Below are 20721 nucleotides of genomic sequence, written 5' to 3' on the forward strand. Positions count from 1 at the left end.
GCGCGCCCGGCTCCACCCACACCTAGAGAGGGGCGCGGACCCGCGCGCTCCGGCCCCGCCGCCGGCCAGCTCCTCGTTCGCACAGCGTCGCCTACAGGCCTTTATCCCGACAGTTAGGGAAGAACCAAAACCACCGCCAACAAAAAGACCAGAAAAGACCGCATATTTCCAGAAACCAAAGCATCACAAACACGATTCCAATTCAATCCAGCTGGGAATCTTCTTCACCTCCAAGGATTGCGTTCTCGCTCCGCAGAAATAATGCAGACACGGGCGTAGAGTCCGGCCTCTCCAGAGGAGAGAAGGTGTACGATACATCCATCCACCAGGCTGCAGAGACACCATTTAAAAAAATGCACCGTCGCCGTCGAATCGCGGGCGTCCTCTACCTGGCCGCCCCGAGCTCGGCTCCCTAAGCTAATGACCACCAGCTGGGTTAGCGAGCTTGGCCTGTGAGCCGGCTCGGGCCTGAGCGCCCCTCACGCCCACGACCACCACCGAACTCGGGCCCCGCTCCGGTCGGCCTCCAGGAAAATAAAAGACCGGGGAGAGCCGGCCCGCCCGTGCCGCAGCGAAAACGCCGCTCCGCAGGATCGACAATAAAAGGCAACATCCGCAGTCGCTCTGAGGAGAAGGGCGCAAAGGAGAGCCGCCACCGCCTGCTGCCGGCCCCGGCCCGTCCGGGCGCGGGGTGGTGCGGCGCGGCGCGGTGCGGCGCGGCCGAGGACGCGAGCCGAAGTGGCGGCGGCAGCGGCGGTGGCGGAAGTGGAGTGGGGAAGAGGGGGTGGTTGTTAGTGTTTGGCGCCGGCGGAGGGAGTCATTCCTGCAGCTGCACTTCCGGTCGGCATTTTGTTCTGAGAGGGAGAGACGGAACGAGAGAGAGACACACACAGGGCTCCTTCCCCCCCCGCCCTCCCCCCCCTCCCTCCGTCGGTACCGACTCACCCGACACCACCAAGCCGCAGGGAGGGACGCCCCCGCCGACAGGAGGATTGGTTCCCGGGCCGGCGGCGATGCCCCCCCGGTAGCTCGGGCCCCCGGTCGGGTGTTTGTGAGTGTTTCTATGTGGGAGAAGGAGGAGGAGGAGGAAGAAGAAGCAGCGATTTGTCTTCTCGGCTGGTCTCCCCCCGGCTCTACATGTTCCCCGCACTGAGGAGACGGAAGAGGAGCCGTAGCCACCCCCCCTCCCGGCCCGGATTATAGTCTCTCGCCACAGCGGCCTCGGCCTCCCCTTGGATTCAGACGCCGATTCGCCCAGGTAAATTCCTGCTCTTTATTTCGGCGGCGGCGGCGGCGGCGCCAGGTCCTCAGCGTCTCTCCTCCTCGCTCCCCTCCCCGCCGTTTCCTTAGCGGCCCCAGGTCTCCTCCACGGGCGAGTCTAGAGTTCGCTCCTCTCTGGTGGCAGCCGCCCTGGGTGGCGGTGGTTTTGTACTCTCTCCCGGCCGGCTCCGGTGGCGGGGACTGGGCTCCTGCCGGGCGGCCGGGGAGGCGTAGGCCCGGCGGAGAGTGCAGGCCGCGGGCCAGCGGAATCTACTTGAGCTCGGGGATTAGGAGAGCTCCGGGCTGAGCGGAGCTACTGCTGGTCGGTGACAGGCCTCGCCCGGGAGAAGAGCCGTAGCTAGTGAGGAGGCGGAAACAATACAACTAACAGCGAATGTGCCCTGATCGTCCCCATATTTACAACTTTCCTGGTCCGGGAGTGGGGAACGTCCCAGTGAAACAAACAACCCCCCTTCTTCCCCCTGTGACCCCATGAAGGGAGGAAGTAGTTTCAGTTAGTGAGACAAATGTAAATACTCAGACACGGATCCAGTGGTAATTCTTGCCCTGTGTAAAACTTGTTTGGACATTAGAAAGTTAATAAAGACTCATTTTCTTTTTTTTAAAGAATTAAATTGCCCACATGAATATTTAATATAGAAAACCGTGGGGTGGTAGACACTGCATGTGCCCCCCCCTTCACCAAGAGCTTTTATGTTGTTGTTTGACAGTGTGTGTTGCACATGGACTTTTTATTCAAAGGCAAGTGTAAAGTACTTGACAGGTTTACCTTGCCACTTTAGATTTGTGTGCGTTATATAAGGACAATTTTAAACGACTATACATAAAATACTCAGGTACTTCCTGATCTAAGCGTGTAGAAGCATAAAAAGAATATTAAATGTTCTGAGAATTGTACCGAGGTACAGGTAAAACCAATTTTCTTTAAAAGCATAGAAATTAAGTTATGCTTAAAATCCCAGGGAGGTTAAAAAAAAATGTAGAAGGTGCCATCCTTTCATGTCAGGGCAGATCTTCTTGAGGTCCCAGGATTGTCATTGGCTGTTTGTGCCCATGATGTTTGACTGTGTAATGAGAGAGGTGTCATTTTAATAGGTCAAATGTATCTGTAAATGCTAGAGAAAAAATATCAGTTCTGCCTTAACAAATTCTAGTTTACGAGTAAAGTGTTCAGAGCTTGTTTATTGAGGCGTTGGTAAGGTAGGTTGGTGTAAAGGAAAAACAATCAATTTAAAAGTCCTCAGCCATACAAATTGCATAGAAAAAAATAAATGTACCTGGCATTAGACTGTTTTGATACTTTGTCTCATATTCACTGAAGGAAAACTTTCACTGGTTAGAATGAAGCAACACTGATCAACAAAGTCCCTTGTTTTACTAATGGGTGTTACATTGGTTCGGATTTTTTGTGTCTCATTAAATTATTATTGTCATTGTAGAGTAAGTAACTTTTCTGAAGGTTATTTTTGAGTTTAGCACTCTGCTTAAAATAAATTGTTCCACATTTCCAGCAAACGTATGGATAAATGTTAAAAAGAGTGAAGTTAATATAGCTGTCACGTACTAGGCATGTTTTTAATGCTATAAATCCGTGTAGTAGTCAGTAGCGTGTCCGTGATTTGTATTGGTCAGGGAGCAGTTTGAATTTTAAAAAGCCTGAAGCTCCTGCTGAGCCCCAATCCCGGCCTCCCTCCCTCCCACTAATCTCCCATTCCTGTCTTTGTGCTGCCTGCTCCTGTTAGACACTGTTTGCTGCAGGGCCTCAGGCCTACACTGGGTGGGGGGCAGGCGAATGGGGGCTTGCTGGGGGGGAGGGAATACAGAAGGGAGGAACACTTCACATCTTAAGCAGAGAGTTTGGGACTGGGGGGGGAGGGTGGCAAGCGGGTAAGGGTTTCAATATAAATGTTTGAAAGGCCCTTATATGAACCTGTGATATCTTTACAACTTTTATTTAAATAAAATACGGAGACGTATGTCAAAGGATGAACATATTTCTACTAAAGGTAATGGGAAGGAGGAGTTCTGCTTGCTTAGTGTTCATCAACAGAAGCAACTTATTTTTAGAGTTTTATAGTTAAAGGGAGCTTTCTTACACAGATGTTTGAATCAATGTGTTAGATATCTGTTTATGTGATTGATTTTTTTTTTTGTGACTTTGGAATTAAAGTGAATTAGTTCTTACCAGATCTTATTTTCCCAACTCTACATATTTAGTGTTTTGTAAGTAATACAGGTTGTGTGATAGCTTTCATTAAGATAGTATAAACATTTTAAAGTAAATTGAAAATATTTTTTGTTTGATCCAAACCAATTATATGAGTTATTTTTAAAGGAAGAAACATTGTAAAGCTCAAGGAAACCCTAAACTTGAACTTTAAAATTTTTGACAACTTAGTTGGAAGGAATAGTTTGTATTTCCCTAGAGATTATAAATACTCTGTTCTACCTCCCCTGTATTGGTTGTATGGATAGTCACCAGTGGCTGTTTTTGTATTTCTACTGTTATTTTTTTTTTTTTAATTTAGTGAAAGAAAACCCTGTAAGTATTCCAGTAATCTTGTAATGTTAGTTATATTATTTGGAGAAATAATTCCTAGTATTATTCAACAGTGTGGTTTATTGTTTCTCTCGAGTCTACAGAGCTACCAATAACTTAAAATAATTACTTGAAAAGAAAGCAACTTTAAAGTAGTGAAAGCCTAGTAAATCAAATTAAAATTGAATATTAAATAGTTATTTTTAGTGTTTTGAGAAGAGTGTATAGGATGCTTCTTCTTGGAACCATTCAACAATTTGTTTACTATAAGTTACTGGAAAGCATTTTGAACCTGTCCTGGGGATCATTATAATACTGCCCCCTTTAAGAAGAAAAAAGTTATATTTGAAAAACTGTGTATTTCAGATTATCTTTGGGGATGAAAAGTGAAAGTTTTTAGTATGGTAGTAAACCAGGTTTTGTTTTTTTGCATAGCGATCATTATTAAATTTCAGAAATACTATGAGCAAAGCTATACCAATTCAAATATGAAATCTTTTTTTATTTGAAGCCAGACTAACCAACTCAAACATGTATTTTCTAAAACTACTATATTAATTTCATATTTAATTTTTTGGTACTAATCCATCATCAGACTGCTATAGAAACATTTGAACCCACCTAGTTCATATTTTGGCATACCCTATATTTATGTAAAAATTAGTAATACAAGAGTAGATAAAAACTGAAGAGTTTGATCTTTATATAGTTTCATTTAACTTTCCCCACCCCATTGCTTATTAGGAAAAGGATAATTTGTGAGTAATTCTGGAATTTTAAAATACGATTTTAGTTTTATGTGAAGTGATTGGGAAGACTGAGGTAAATAAAAGTTCCTTTAAGAGAAATGTAACTTCAGTGCTGTTGATCACATTTATTTGCTATAAAATGAATAGGAAATTACTGACTAGGAACTTTATAGAAACCTGGTAATGAACTGTTTAGTTGAAGATACTTATTTTAATATCCTGAGCATATTAAGTTGGCTTTGGTGGTAATTTATGGTACTATATAGCCTTTAGAAATCATTTCAAAATGTACTTTTTAAGCACAGCTTTTCTATTTTTAGCAGTTGTCATTTATAATTATTCTTTGAGTTTTAAAAATGGTTCTTTTTCAAGGTGACCTGAGTTCATTTTTAAATATTCCCATTTCCCTGTGAGAGAAGTGACCGGCATGATTTCCATTTTTTGATGAAAAACTTTATACTCAGAGGCACATGATTTGTGTAGATTCATGTGGTGAATGAGAATAAGGGATTCTCTTGCTTTTACTAGTTTTTTATTAAATTATGTTGCTTTAAGGAAGTGTGAGCCCTGGTCATGAAGCTAGGTATTGCTGTTGCTCAGTGCCGACGACACTGATACCTTAAGTGACTTTTTCAATGATCAGAGTCCAAGGTGCTTTTTCCTCTTCTTTTAGGGAGATATGATACCTGTCTCTTGATTGTATTCTCCTGGTATGAAAATAGTACTTTTACATTAGAAATCCTGACCTTGTGTGTATGTTTGGTGTTTGAATGATTAAATTTATTTACATTTTGTTCCTCCTTAAGAATGTAAATCAATTAACTGTATTTGTAGTAAATATATAGTAACTCCTGAAAGTGTTTTTATAGAGTGGAATTTTAACGTTTCTCGTTGATTTAAAAGCAATTTTAAAAATACCGTGTCTCGATGAACCATGAGAGACTATGGACTCTGAGAAACAAACTGAGGGTTCTAGAGGGAAGGGAGGTGGGGGGATGGGTTAGCCTGGTGATGGGTATTAAAGAGGGCACGTATTGAATGGAGCACTGGGTGTTATACGCAAACAGTGAGTCATGGAATACTACATCAAAAACTAATGATGTAATGTATGGTGATTAACATAACATAATAAAATAAATTTTTTTAAAAAATGCCATGTCTCGAGGCACCTGGGTAGCTCAGTTGGTTAAGCGTCTGCCTTTGGCTCAGGTCATGATCCCAGGGTCTGGGATCGAGTCCCGCATCAGGATCCTTGATCACTGGGGAGTCTGCTTCTCCCTCTGCCTGCCACTCCCCCTGCTTGTGTGTGTGCTTTCTCTGTCTCTGACAAATATGATCTTTAAAAAGAGGTAATAAATAAAAATATCATGTCTCTTTACTTATAGTCATCATTGTAATTTTAAAAAGTATTTTATGTGCTCAGAATTTTTTTAACCCAAGTAAGTAATAAAAATGATTTTAGATATTTGGTCTTACATATTATTTTGTTTGGTATAAATCTAGGGTCAATTTTAATGAATTGTTTTAAGGCATATTTCTTTCTATCTCCAAAGTGATACTGTTAGGAGAGATTATTACTTAATACAACATTGCCAGCTAGATAAGATTTTGAGGGCTTATTATGTGCCAGGAATTGTGTTAAGTATGACCCTGTATTATTATCTCATTTAAAATAAGAAGCTCAGGAAATAGAAACAGTAATCCACAATTTACAGAACTGAGGCTGGAAAGGTTAGAAAATTGCCCATTGTCTTATAATTAGTAAATGTCAGTCTGGTTTATATTTTTTCTTGAGGATTTAGGATTCCACATTTCTAGTTTTAATAAAATCTTCATTTTTTTGGTTGCTCAGTTAATTCAATACTTACAAGTCAGGTAGTCAAGGAACCTGTGTACTTTGGGCAAAGAACTAAAATAGAATTCAGAGTGTATATCCTGTATATATTTTTGAAATCATCAAATCTTTACTGTCTTATATTTTAGTGTTTGTTAAGCAGTCTGTGGAATTTTTACTTTTATTTTTATTGAGTTGAAATTGTCAAAGCATCGATTTCTAGAAAGGGAAAATGCAGCTTTAGAGAGTGATTTCATTCATAGAAATGTATATGACCAATTGTAATATTGTAGATGAATCTATAAATTAGTATGGTAATTTTTAAAAAATTCTAGTGTTTCTATAGCCAAAGAATGTTAATCCTTTCAAAGTCATCAACTTGGGAAGTTGTGCACTTATTCTAGAGCTTTTGCCATACAATCTTACAGGGATTCCTTTCCTTTGAGATAGTCTTTTTTTCTTTTTCTTTTTCTTTTTTGGGCCTTAATGGCAAATCTTTATCTTCAGGGGTGAATTTGAGTTTTAGAGACAGTAAAAAGCAATTTAGAACTTAGTTTAGGATAACAGATTTAATAAGATCTTTTTTTTTTTCAAAGATTTTATTTATTTGACAGAGAGAGACACAGCGAGAGAGGGAACACAAGCAGAGGGAGTGGGAGAGGGAGAAGCAGGCTTCCTGCAGAGCAGGGAGCCCGATGCGGGGCTCGATCCCAGGACCCTGGGATCATGACCTGGGCCGAAGGCAGATGCTTAATGACTGAGCCACCCAGGCGCCCCAATAAGATCTTTTTTGTGTGTCAGACACTGTATTGAGTGGTTTATGTTTGTAATATGTAATATTATTGAGTGATTTCCATCTACCATGAATCTTCAAGGTATGTAATATGAGTCTGGTTATGTTTATGATTCTAAGATACTTGAGAAAACTGAGGTATAGAATGATTAAACGACTAGCTGAAGGTCCCATAGCTGACAAGTGGAAGAAAGTAGAGGAAAGACTCCAAAGTTGATGCTTTACCTATCAACCTTAACCACTACAGTGTATATCATGATTTGAACCTCTAGCTACCCCATGAGGTTAGTGATGTGTTCTTGTTTTACAGACAAGGAAATTAAGGCTCATCATGTTTAAGAACCTAGTCCAGGGTAGCAAATCTAGCAAGTGTTAGAGGTGTAGGACTCCAGCCTAATATGTCTAATTCTCAAATGTCCTTCCATTCTATCACCCTGCCTCTTCAAGATTTATAATACACTTTTTGATGAAAAGGGTAGGCTTCGTTATAAAGCAGTGAACTGTTGTCTTATAAAGAGGATTTCTAAAATGTTTTGGTTAATTATAGATGATTGATTATACTCTTTTCTGTAAAATACCTTTGTTTACACCTCATATAACATACAAAATGTATACACAAATATGCATTTAAGTAAGATTTATTTTTAAATATATGCATGCTATGTTTATGGAAATTGGCAAAATGTGGAAAAGGCACTTTCTTTTTCATAATACTGTGATTCAGTTATTTCTTATAAAAATGTCAAGCATTAAAAAATATTCCAAAGAATACATTAAACTTGCAACATAGTTTATGTAGGTAAATTGTTTTGCCATCTTACATGTGTGTAACATCAGTTAACACAAACGTACCAAACTTTTCAGGTGTTCTTTTGTATACGTTTGCCTTTTGGCATAAAGGAAAAACATTTTCAGTATGCAGAAACATGGAATTAGCATTAATTAATTTACTAAAATAATTTTTTATACCTGGTCTGTGAGTGGATATTTTGAGAAGTAACACAGGTAAGATTTTTACATCTCCTGAAAAACTCAGAAGCTATGACATAATTTTGAAATACTCAATTCCTTTTTGTTGCAGTTATTTGGGTCATTTGTACTTCTCAATCCTTTGGTCTTATGCTAATGAAATGTATACTTGTTTTAATAGGAGTACTGTTTTTTAACAAGTTATTGATTCTAGGTACCTTAAAAACTTACAGAGCTTGAAACACTAATGAATTATTAAAACTTAAAATATAGTTTACTCTAAAAATATTAATCTTTATGATCTTATATCTAATTTTTTAATTTGCAAAACGAAAATGTCCTTGAAATTAATCCTAATAAGGAAAATAGATCACTGACTTTTCTGAACACTTCTACTTGGCAACCTTTTCAAGAATTTTAAACTGGCTTTTTAGTTGTCTTTATCTGATAGGATTGTGGCTTGCCAATTTCCACCTAAAAAAAATTGATCATCTGAGTTAGGCTATATGTAATTTAGTTTTTCCTTGGTAATGACCAAGGAAATTTTGAAAATTTATGAGTGTAAATTGGGCATAGATTCCCCTCCCTTTTTAAAATACCGTTCTTAAAAAATTGATGCACATGGCAGTTTTATTTCACCCCAAGGTTCTGCCTATGTCTCAGAAAACTCTAAAGTTGAAAGTTGAAATGTAATGCCCTAAAAGCTACTGTTACCATTCTTTCCCCTTTGAGAAGAGAATTAAGAAACCAGTACTTATGCCATAACCTACCTTCAGGTTATCTTGAAAGACATACATGACATATGCTTTTAATTTAACTCTGTTACAATCTTTTTACTCTTTTCTCTTTCCGTTTTCTTATGTGTTTCTTCCTATCTCTGTCAATGTCCTAAGCAAAAATTTTTTTATAGCATAGTGAACACAGGTGGTACTTTTAATGTGGATGGTTCTGTAATGTATTATTTTCCTTGATGAAACATTGAGCAGTTTGAAAGTCCTCAAATTCTGAGATCTTCGTAAGTTCAAAATGTTAGTGAGAAAGTATTGATATTAACTGTGAAAATGTATATTTGTGTAGCAATCCTGCTTTCTTCTGTAGACATGTGTTACTTCTCAAAACGTCTACTCATAGACCAGAAATTTCTTTTAAGGTGAAAGAGAAAGCATGGCCTTTTTTTGTGAAAGTTTCTCTGGTTATTCCATGTCATGACATTTGTGAGTTTATTACTTGTATCTCTTTGATAAAGTAATTTGCTCCTGTGTCTGTAAGCCATACTAAGCCACCTGCTATCTGAAAGGAGGGAGACTTGTATTATTTTCATCTTTATGTCTATAATACCATCACAGTGCTTTTCCTGTTTTGCAAGTATTCAATACATTTTTGTTGAACTGATTGATTAGAATTGAGCTATATGATATTTTCTAAAGATACATTTCTAAATCTAAGCTTAGTAAGTGGCAGTATATGTTTGTGCTAATTTTGAAATATAATTTTCTTAGATATATGTGTTCTTAAGGCTTCTTGCTTCTTGGGTAAGACCATTTTATTTACATACATCCCAACAATGCACACATAACAACTTGTGTGTAAAAATAAATCAAAAAGAAAAACTCAAAACAGAGTTCCTTTTTTAGTTGTTAGTAAGGATTGTAAAGTATATGAAGGGTTTTTTGTTTTGGCCCCTTGGACAATAGAATTGGGAATAAGACACTGAGAGAAGGTATCCAAATACTTTCTTGTTTTAAGCTCAAGATTGGTTTATTATAGTTTTAATTTTCTTTGCTAATTTATGTACTGTGTATAATAACAATGTGGATAAGTTAACTGTAATGAGAAATACATTACAGTACGTTAAAAATGCTATTCATGGGTGCCTGGGTGGCTCAGTTGGTTAAGCATCTGCCTTCAGCTCAAGTCATGAGCCCCGATTTGGGCTCCCTGCTCAGTGGGGAGTCTGCTTCTCCCTCTCCCTCTGCCTCCCCCCCGCCCCTGGTTGTGCTCTCTCTCTCTCATTCACTCTCAAATAAATGAATAAAATCTTTTTAAAGAAATGCTATTCATATAAAATAGTGCTATTCATATAAAATTTTAGATGACTGAAATTTTTAAAAAATTTAAAGCTTATTGAAGTGTACACAGTAAAAGTCACTGTTTTAGGTACACAGTTTGATGAGTTTTGACAAACATGTTTAGTCTCGCAACCTCCACCACAATCAAAACATAGAATGTTTTCATCACCCCAAAAAGTTGCCTTATGTCCTTTTGTAATCAGTTTCCTACCCCTGTTCAGCCCCTGGCAACCACGTGTAATTTCTGTCTTTATAGTTCTGTATTTTCTAGAATGTCATATAAATGGAATTGTACAGTATGTAGGCTTCTGTGATAAGTTTCTTTTGCTTAGCATAAGGCTTTTGAGATTCATCTGTGTTGTTGCACGTATTAGTAGTTTGTTGGTGACTGCATTTTGAAATTGAATTAGAATACCCTTTAACTTTGGTACTACTGTCAAAAAAGACTGAACAACTTTAGATATTTTACTTTAGATATTTCTCTCATATCTTGCAGTTGCTTTACTATTGGACATAATATTACTTGCCCATTTTTACCCCTCACCTCCAAAAAATTTGTAATTAACATTACTAGTAAGTGGCATTTATTTATATGAGTTCATTCTGTCAGGTTAGATGCCTTCTTTTTCATCACAATTAAAATAGGTAGCATCACATATTTTGAACATCTAGCACATAGAAACTGGAATAAGAAATGAGGGATGGTACAATAATAACTCACCAAAAATTGAGTTCACGTTTTAAGTTTAATGTTTGTTGTTTATACTAAAAATAGAGTATCAGTTATAGTGAAGAACAGTTAGTACCTCTCTTTTAATGCTTAAAGTTAGAGAAGCAGTGCTGTTTACTGAAAGTTGGGGCAGATAATGAGTAAAGGACCATTTTCTGGTCATTTTATTTGACCACCTTTTTTGTTTTTTCACCACTCCCTTTTTGAAACCCCTTTCTCCCTTTGGTTCAGGGTTATGTGTCTCTTATTTTTCTTCCCCTGTGTATTTGACCTCTCATTTGTAGGCTCTTGCTAGTTCTTCCTCCTCTGTTCACCCCTTAAGTATTGGTATTCCCAAGGTGGTTCTTAAGCCTTCATTCTGTTCTCCCTTCCTCTTGATCCCATCTATTCATACGACTTTTTACATGCTTGTTACCTGTATGCTGATGACTCACAAATCTATCTCCAGAATGATATATTTCTCTTTGAGACAGATCCATCTGTCTACCAGGCACTTCCTGATGTCCTGTAAATACTGTAAATTCAAAAGTATATAAATCTGAACTCATCCCTCAATTGTTCCCTACTCTTAACCACTTCCCCCCAAAAAAGAAAGAAATCTATTCTTACAACTATGTGAAGTAGGTGAATGTTTCCACCATCACCTCAGCTCCCTAAACTGAAAACTTGATGATAATGCTTGACCCTTTTCCTTTACTGTACCTTCAACCCAGGTGTTCATCCAGTGCTGACGTTCATAACACCTCTGAATATCACTTCAATCTATCCCTCTACTGTTTTTGATGCATAGAGTGGGCGTGTATGTACAGCTTGTCAGTTGGAAACTTCTAGCATTCTAAGAAGATGGCACTTGTGAAAGATGTGTTTAGTGTTAGGATATTTTTTATATGCTTGGGCTCTGATATTTAAAATTAAGGTATATACACGGTGCCTGGGTGGCTCAGTTGGAAGAGTGTGTGACTCGAGCCCCACATTGGGTATAGAGGTTACTAAAAAAATTTTTTTTAATAAAATTAAGGTGTAATCTTTATTAACATTCATGCTTTATAGCCTAAATGAGACTGTCTTCTGTACACATTTCCACTAAATCTAAAAATCTAGGGCTTCTGACATACAGCCCAGTGTATCAACCAGAACAGTTTGCTCCTTTATCCTTTTAGAGTACTATAATTCATAAATGTGTACATTCATTTCAATACTGTGTTCATGTGTTACAGAGCAGAGTCTGAGTTGAGTGGAAAATGGGAATGTAGGAGGAAAGGGTAAAGGAAGGGCTTTTAAATTAACTTTCCTATACTATGGAAACAAGTTCACTTGAATAACTTTCACTTTTACTGCAGATAACAGAAAACTAAAGAAACAAATACAGTGGGGTATGATACTGTTCAGTTGCTAGGCATTCAAACATTTTTAATGGCAAGAGTTAGATATGTTATAACTGTATTACTTGTTTATGAAGTTATTGCTGGTGGTTTTGTATAACCTTGCAATGTTTCTTCCTTGGAATAAGAAGTTATTCCCTTCACTCACTCCCCATTTGAACAAAAGGGTCTGCTTAGAGTTACTGGTTTAAATGATCCTGAATATCACTTTGTAAAGGACATATTACAATGTGATGCTATCTTGAAAAACAAAGTAAACCTGTCTTCACTATATCTAGAGTTTATAACTAAAATAATAGGTGCTGTATTTTGCTCTAGCGCTAATTACCATGTTTTTGAGAAAATGGGATCAATCTAAAGGCAGTTTACAAAGGCTGATGGGAGAACCCTGTCTTTATTGAGTCTTTGGTACCTTGTACATAGCAACCACTCAACAAACAATTGTTGAATAAATGAATTTAAATTATATTTCAGTTTTGGGACGAAGGACTAATTGGAGTGACAGAAGATAGGTGGGGCATGTTAAACATAGAGTAAGTTTAATGGAAGAAAGAAAGAAAACACAAAGCCCAAAAAAGGTCGGACAACATTTAAAGCAAAGAACTAGTATAATTTAGTTAATTGCTTGTATTTGGGCAATTACACTTGCTTAACTGGGTAAGAAAAAAATCTGTATATAAGTGTTTTGGATTCTTTCTACTCTTTTATTCCTGCTTCAGCTTTGCTTCTGGTTTCAGGTATTGCCTCTGTACTTCCATCTTCACTGATAAGGGACAAATTTGTAGGTTCAAGGCTAAAATGACCTGCAAAATCCAGATATACATATTCAGAATTGAGAATTGGTGGGAAAGGGAGAGAAGTGTAGTTTTTCAGTCTTTTCCAGTTACTCAAGGTTTGTAGTGTATGTCAGAGTGCCATTGCATGTCTTCAGTATTCAGATGAAGAGGCCTAAAAACTAGAATTTAAAATGACTTAACAATTTGCAACAAGTTTGTTTGTGACTGTCCTAGAATACAGTTCAGTATCTGAATCTCTAATATGCTATCTGTGAGCCATGCTGCCACCTACATGAATTATCATACAATTTTAGTGATTCTTACTGTTTTCAACTAGAAGATAGCCACCAGAATTTTAGTGTTCTTTATAAAGGACTTTATAGTACACCAATTCTCCATTGCCTTAGTTTTTTTGGAAAATATAAAACTACTTACAGTTTTCTGGTATGCTAAGTAAGGCTAACTTGTGGAATTTAGAACTTAGAATCTTTGGGCGCCTGGGTGGCTCAGTTGGTTAAGCGACTGCCTTCGGCTCAGGTCATGATCCTGGAGTCCTGGGATCGAGTCCCGCATTGGGCTCCCTGCTCGGCGGGGGGTCTGCTTCTCCCTCTGACCCTCTTCCCTCTCGTGCTCTCTGTCTCTCATTCTCTCTCTCTCAAATAAATAAATAAAATCTTTAAAAAAAAAAAAAAAAAAAAAAGAACTTAGAATCTTTTAAGAACTTCAAAGTTAAAGACTTCCTTTTTTTTTTTTTCCAACTATAGAAGCAGTGTGGAAAAAACTACATGCTATTTGGAAAATAGGAAAAATATAATCTCATATTTTAGGTTTTTCCTACTAGGTTTTTAATAAAAATATTTATATGAAATATAATTTTAGTTAAATACGTATTCATGGTATAAATTATACATACATAGTCCTGTTTCTCAAGGTTGTCTCATGAAGATTTTCTTCATTTCCTATGTAGTCTTCATAATTATTTAAAATGTTATCCCGGGGCACCTGGCAGGCTCAGTCAGAGGAGATGTGACTCTGATCTTGGGGTTGTGAGTTTGAGTTCCACGTGGGGTGTAGAGATTACTTAAATAATAATTTTTTAAAAACTTTACCCAATAGTTTTGTCAGAGGATGAACCATAATTTCCTTAGTCATTCTGTTGGACATTTTATTTGCTCTCACTTTTTTCTATATAAAACTAAGGCAGTGGAACATCTTTATATGTACTGTTTGCCCTCCCTTTGGAGGTTTTATTCACTTAGAGTTAGAATACCATAAGTGGAAGTTGGGCCAAAAGTTTGAACATTTTTATGGCTCTTAATGTGTATTTCCAAAAATAGTAATAATATGTATTTCCATAATCTATTTTCATTCATGTTTTAATTCATTCAGTAAATGCATTTTTTTCATATAGATGCAAATTCCCTATTAAGATTATTCTTAGGTTGTTTAACTGCCCATCTTCTCCACTGTTGTGGGTGTGATCTCCTTTCAATATAGTTTTGAACTTCTTGATGATGAAAATCATAGGCTTTTTCAAACTAGGTGTATTTTTGGAGGTATATAGTGAAATTAGCATAGAATCTAATCTAAGCTAGCTGCTACCCAAGTGACATTTAGGCCAGTCATTAAGCTCATTTCTTCAACTGTGAACTGAAGAGGTTCTTGGGTGGTCTCAGGTTTTAGGATTTTCATGGACAAAGCAAAAGGGGAAAAAAGGAAATTAGATAAATGAAAGAAGGGAGTAGTAGTTCCTAGAAATAAAGTTGCAGTTAAAGGATCATCAGTCTTTTATTAGCAGAAAACAAACAAACAAAAAAATGGTAAGGAGATTTCTAGATTGGAGCACACTAAAAAGAAAAGTAAATTTTTAGGTAGGTCCTAGTACTTACTCCTAATATCTGAGGCATGAAATATTTAGTGTGGTGTGGACATGGCCATGATCTCATACTCATTCTCTTGTTCATCAAACATTGAATGTTACCTATGTCTCAGGACCTGTAAGATGTTAGAGATGGTGAAATAAAAGACTCCAGCCTTGCCTTCAAGGATCTTTTTTTTTTTTTTAAAGAGCGAGAGCATGAGGTGGGGGGTGGGGCAGAGGGAGAGGAAAAGAGAGAATCTTAAGCAGGCTCCAGGCCTAACATGGAGTGTGATACAGGGCTCGATCTCAGGATCCTGAAATCATGCCCTGAGCCAAAATCAAGAGTCAGACGCTTAACCAGCTGAGCCAGCCAGGTGCCCCCTAGGATCTTAAAGTCTAATATAGGCAGATAAACAAAGATTATATTACAGTATTAAGATTGACTAAGAGGAGCGCTGAGAGGAATCACCTAATTTGGACTAGAGATGAGGTGTAAACTAAGTTTTGGAAAGCCATTAATTAGACTTAGGAGCCTGTGGGGCTGGGGCAACAGTTCAATTTTGGAAACTGCAGATGCTGAGATTATTGGAACACAGGGCTGGAAAAGGAGCATGCCATAGATATTTGAAGCTACAGAGAAGGGTAGAGTCCACATTATGAAGGAATGTATATGCCTTTACAAACTCTGCATTTTACTTTAAAAGCATTAGGGAACCAAGAAATTATTTAGTAACGAAATATGTTTTGTATTTGAAAAGTATTTTTTTTGGCAACAATGCAGAGATTAGATAGTAGGCAGAGAAAAGAAGGCTAGGGAAGCTATTTAGGAATTGATGAGGTCCTCGGTTAAAACAGTGAGAATGTGGAGGAGGAAACTTATAAAAAAATGTTAAGAAAATAGCCTGGATACAGTTTGGTATTTTTATGTAGGTAGATTGGGTAATGGAGAATGAAAAGAGTCAAGGATGCTTCCTTGATTCTCAAGTTTCATACTTGTTGGGCTTGGAATGTGGAAGTTCCATTCACTAATGTCAGGAATATAGGAGAAAGTTTTACGAATTGTACAGTGGTAATGTGGAAGAAGGGAGGGAGGTGATACTACAATTTTAGGCATGTCAAGTTTAACCGACCTGTGGGAATTCACGTGTAAGGTGGGTATGGGAGTTTAAATACTTCAGGTCTTTAGAGCTCAGAAGACATTAGACTTTTCTTCGGCAAAGTACATAATTAAGAATTGGTCTATTAGAGGATTATTTTCATGAGGAAGACATTTCTAAATTTATGTGGACTCTTTAAAAGGACATATAAAATTTAACTTTAAAACCATGTTGAAATCCTAGGATTCCTTTGTTTTCTTATCTGAGAATATCCAGTATAATAATCATTTTGTTATTATAGTTCTGGTATAGATATACAAATTAGAATTAGCACATAGCTTTTAAAGCCAGCATAAGTTAAATGACTTTTGACTGCCTATGAATAAGAATACAGTCTACCTAGAGAAAGACAAATACTATATGATTTCACTTGTATGTGGAATCTGAAAAACAAATGAATAAACAAAAAAGCAGGAACAGACCCACAAATATGGAGAACAAACTGATGGTTGCCAAGGGGGGAGGGGAGTTGGGGGGATGGACAAAATGAGTGAAAGTGAGTGGGAAATACAAGCTTCCGGTTCTGGAATGAATAAGTTGCGGGAATAAAAGGTACAGCATAGGGAATACAGTCAGTGGTATTATATTAGTGTTGTATGGTGACAGATGATAGCTACACTTGGGGCGAGCATAGCATAATATATAAACTTGTTGAATCTCCATGTTATATATCTGAAACTAATGTAACATTGTATGTTAACTATACTTCAATAAAAAACAATTTTTAATAAAAAAGATACAAAAAGGAATACAGTCTATGAAACACTGTATCACTTTTCATATTTTAGACTGGATATTGAAAAATTTAGTGGCTTGGTCAAATTGTTGTAGACACTAATGGTTATTTGAAAATGACTTTCAAGGCTGACCTATAAGATCTCACCAATCTTAAATCAGGGTTAAAAGTAGAATGGGTGATACCAGGTGTTTTTGTTTTTGTTTTTTTGTTTTTATTTTATTTTTTCAAAGATTTTATTCATTTATTTGAGAGAGACAGATTGTGATAGAGATAGCAAGAGAGAGCACAAGCGGAAAGGAGGGGGGAAGGAAGCTCCCGCTGAGCAGGGGGCCTGAACATGGGGCTGGATCCTAGGACCCCGGGATCATGACCCGAGCCGAAGGCAGCCGCTCAACCAACTGAGTCACCCAGGTACCCGTTTTTTATTTTTTGTTTTTGTTTTTTTAAATCTTACTTGGTTTAAATTACCAGAAGAGAATAATACCATTTCTTCTTGAGGTTTTGCTTTTCAGTGTATGGATCATATATTACTATGAACTTAGAATGACAAAATGAATGTTCTTGTATGACTGTTTTCTATTGTACAAGGCTCTTCCTAGGGCCTTCCTTCCAGCTTACTCAGAAGATTGCTTCTTTGGTTAGTTTTATACTGAATCCATACACATAATGAGATCTTTTAGTGGGAACTGTATTACTTTCTAATGGAGGGATTATCTTTACAAATATAATTAAGGGTCTACTTTTAGAATAATTAAATGGCAGTGGCTTTTTAAAAAGTATCATATGCAGGAATAATTATAAAGGAATCAAACTGATTTATCAAAAATAATTGACCAGGTGTCATAATGTCCAAATGGAAATTTGTGCTTCCTAGAATCTAAGTACATTTAAGCAAATGTACTTTTTTTTGTTTTGTTTGATTTGGTTACAGAGATGGCACACCAGAATCATCTAGGGAATTTTTTCAAACTATAATCCTTTTCTGGAGATGTAAAATAAGTTTGTAAGTTGCTCTTTTAGTTCTTCCCTTAGGCTTTTTAATCATTCCACAAGACTTAATTGAACACTGTAGGCTTAGCAATGAATTCTAGGCATTTGGTATTAAGATTTTTTTTTTCAGCCTCCCTCCCAAATTTTACATGGCTGCCTAAAAGATCCTTCTTTTCTTCTATTCTGCAAAAACATTATTTGTGAAGCATAAAGGAGCAAGAAACTGGTGAGTGGAATTATTAGTAAATTAGAATGAAAAATAGAATGGAGAGATGTGTTGAGTCTTGAAGAATGGAGGGGAATTGCTGGATACTAAAGAGGACATAGAATTGAGGAAAGAAGTTAGCATAGCAGACACTATAAATGAATTTGGCAGAATTGTTAAGAAATTGAAGTAAAAATTTTAAGATTTTATTTATTTGAGAGAGAGAGCGCACATGCGCACATGCGAGCACAAGTGGATGGAGGGGCAGAGGGAGGAGGGGACTATCCCGTGAGTGCAGAATACCAGGACCCAGAGATCATGATCCCAGCGGAAGTCAGATACCCAACCCACTGAGCCACCCAGGCACCCCTGAAGTAAAAATTTTAAAATACATATTTGTAACAGTACTTAAAATACTGTAAAAAATTATGAACTGACTGGGCTCCTGAAGGTGGCTTGTGTTTAAAAAAGTTTTCCCAAAAGTCAAATGTTGGATACATACTGCTTCAGAGTAACATGTAAAATGCTTAGAAGTAGTTAAATCCTCAGCAAATATTTGTTATTTTTATTAGTTGACAGCTACCTTTCTCATTGTGATTTGATAAAAAATATATCCTTGTTGAGTATATTCCTAAATGAAAATCAACTGATTTGTGACATTTATAATGAATTATTAGGAAGGAAGATATTTGATAAGCAAAGAAAAAGTAATCAGATTGGCTCAAGTTCATATGGTATTGAAATATGAATACTCCTTCCAAATATAACTTTGCTGTATACCCCAGATCAAGTGAAATATCCCAGATAATAACTACCTATACAAGGAACTTGATTTAACTATCTCTAATATCTAAAGTTAATTATGCCTCTAAAGGTGTTGTATTATACTATTACATATGACAGTATACATATATGTACAATATGTACATATATATCCACTAAATTTTGATAACTCATTTTGTATTTTCTTGCTTTATACCTTTTAATCAGAACATTTATCTCCTTTTTTCTCCATCTATCCAAATCCTATCTTCTTTTTGTTGAGATCTTACAGGTTTTTTGGTAGGTGATAGAGGGAGGGTAGCATAACAGAATTACTAGGCTTTCCCCCCCGCCGAAGCTTATAATACTTTCCCCCTTTTCTCCTGCCCCTAATTCATGTGATCTCTTTTTTTTCTAATACATACTTGTGTGGCAGAGTTAGTTATTTAAGTTATATGTTGACTTCTCACATTTTCTTATTGTATATCAAGCTACAGTTTATTTTGTTTCATTTTACATTACTTGTATTATCTTCTCAATTAGATCATAAACTTTTTGAGGGCAGGATCTGCCAGTGGTACCTGGTAAAATGTTTTGCCTGGAGCAGCCCTTAGCAAGTGTTTGCTGGTAATGTGTGTGGCTCATCTGAACTAGATTTAAAAGATTTGGAAAATATCTCACATTCTCACAAACCATAAAATTCGCTCTTTTAAATTGGGTGGTCGTAAAAATTCAGTGGTTTTTAGTTTATTCATAAAGTTGTGCAACCATCATCACTATCTAGTTTCCAGAATATTTCATCGCCAAAAAAAGAAACCCCATACCCATTAGCAGTGACTCCCCGTTCTTCCCTTTTCCAGCCCTTGGCAACCAGTAATCTACCTTCTGTTGCTATAGATTTCCTTATTCATAAGTAGAATCATGCAGTGTGGCCTGTTTGTATCTGGCTTCTTTCACTTGGTCTTCTATATTGTAGCATGTATCAGTACTTCATTTTTTATAGTCAAATAATATTCCGTTGTATATACAACATTTTACTTAACCTTTTGTTAGTTGATGGACATTTGGGTTGTTTTCACCTTTTGGTTATTATGAATAATGCTGCTATAAACATTCATGTTCAGGTTTCTCTATGGGCATATGTTTTCACTTCCCCTGTGTAGATACATAGGAGTGAAATTTCTAGGGCATGTGCTAACTCTGTAACTCTTTGCAGAACTGTCAGACTGTTTTCCAAAGAGACTACATGATTTTTACAGTTCCATTTTCAGTGTTTGCGATTTACTTTTTTTTTTTAATTAATTAATTTATTTATTTGACAGAGAGAGACACAGTGAGAGAGCGAGCACAAGCAGGGGGAGTGGGGGAAGCAGGCTTCCCGCAGAACAGGGAGCCCGATGCAGGGCTCCATCCCTGAGCCGGCTCATGACCTGAGCCGAAGGCAGACGCTTAATGACTGAGCCACCCAGGCGCCCCAATTTACACTTTTTCTACATCCTCACCAATACTTATTATTCTGTGTTTGAATGTAGCCATTCTAGTGGGTGTGCAGCAGTCTTTCATTTTGGCTTTGATGTGCATTTCCCTAATGATTAATGATATTGAGCGTCTTTTCATTTGCATATTGGTCATTTATGTATCTTCTTTGGGGAAGTGTTTCTTCTCATCTTTTGCCCGTTTTTAAATTGGATTATCTGTGTTTTTATCCTTCAATTATAAGTTTTTAATATATTCTGGATCCAAGTCCCTTATTAGATATATGATTTACAAATATTTTCTTTCAGTCTGTGGGTTATCTTGTCACTTTCTTGATAGTGTCCTTTGAATCACAAAAGTTTTTTATTTTGATGATGTCCGATTTATCTGGGGTTTTTTTTTGTTGTTG

General features: G+C 37.1%; 1 protein-coding gene across 5 annotated transcripts in view; it reads left to right on the forward strand.

The window, feature by feature from the left end:
• Positions 1-920: 920 nt before the first annotated feature.
• Positions 921-20721, forward strand: part of NIPBL (NIPBL cohesin loading factor) — a 200222-nt gene continuing 180421 nt past the window's right edge. For all 5 annotated transcript variants that reach the window (XM_036074669.2, XM_078066647.1, XM_078066650.1 and 2 more), the window contains exon 1: positions 921-1258. The gene's annotated coding sequence lies outside the window, so the exon portion shown is untranslated. The remainder of the gene's footprint in view (positions 1259-20721) is intronic.

This window comes from Halichoerus grypus, chromosome 2, assembly GCF_964656455.1.
Source record: "Halichoerus grypus chromosome 2, mHalGry1.hap1.1, whole genome shotgun sequence".
NCBI classification, from domain to species: domain Eukaryota; kingdom Metazoa; phylum Chordata; class Mammalia; order Carnivora; family Phocidae; genus Halichoerus; species Halichoerus grypus.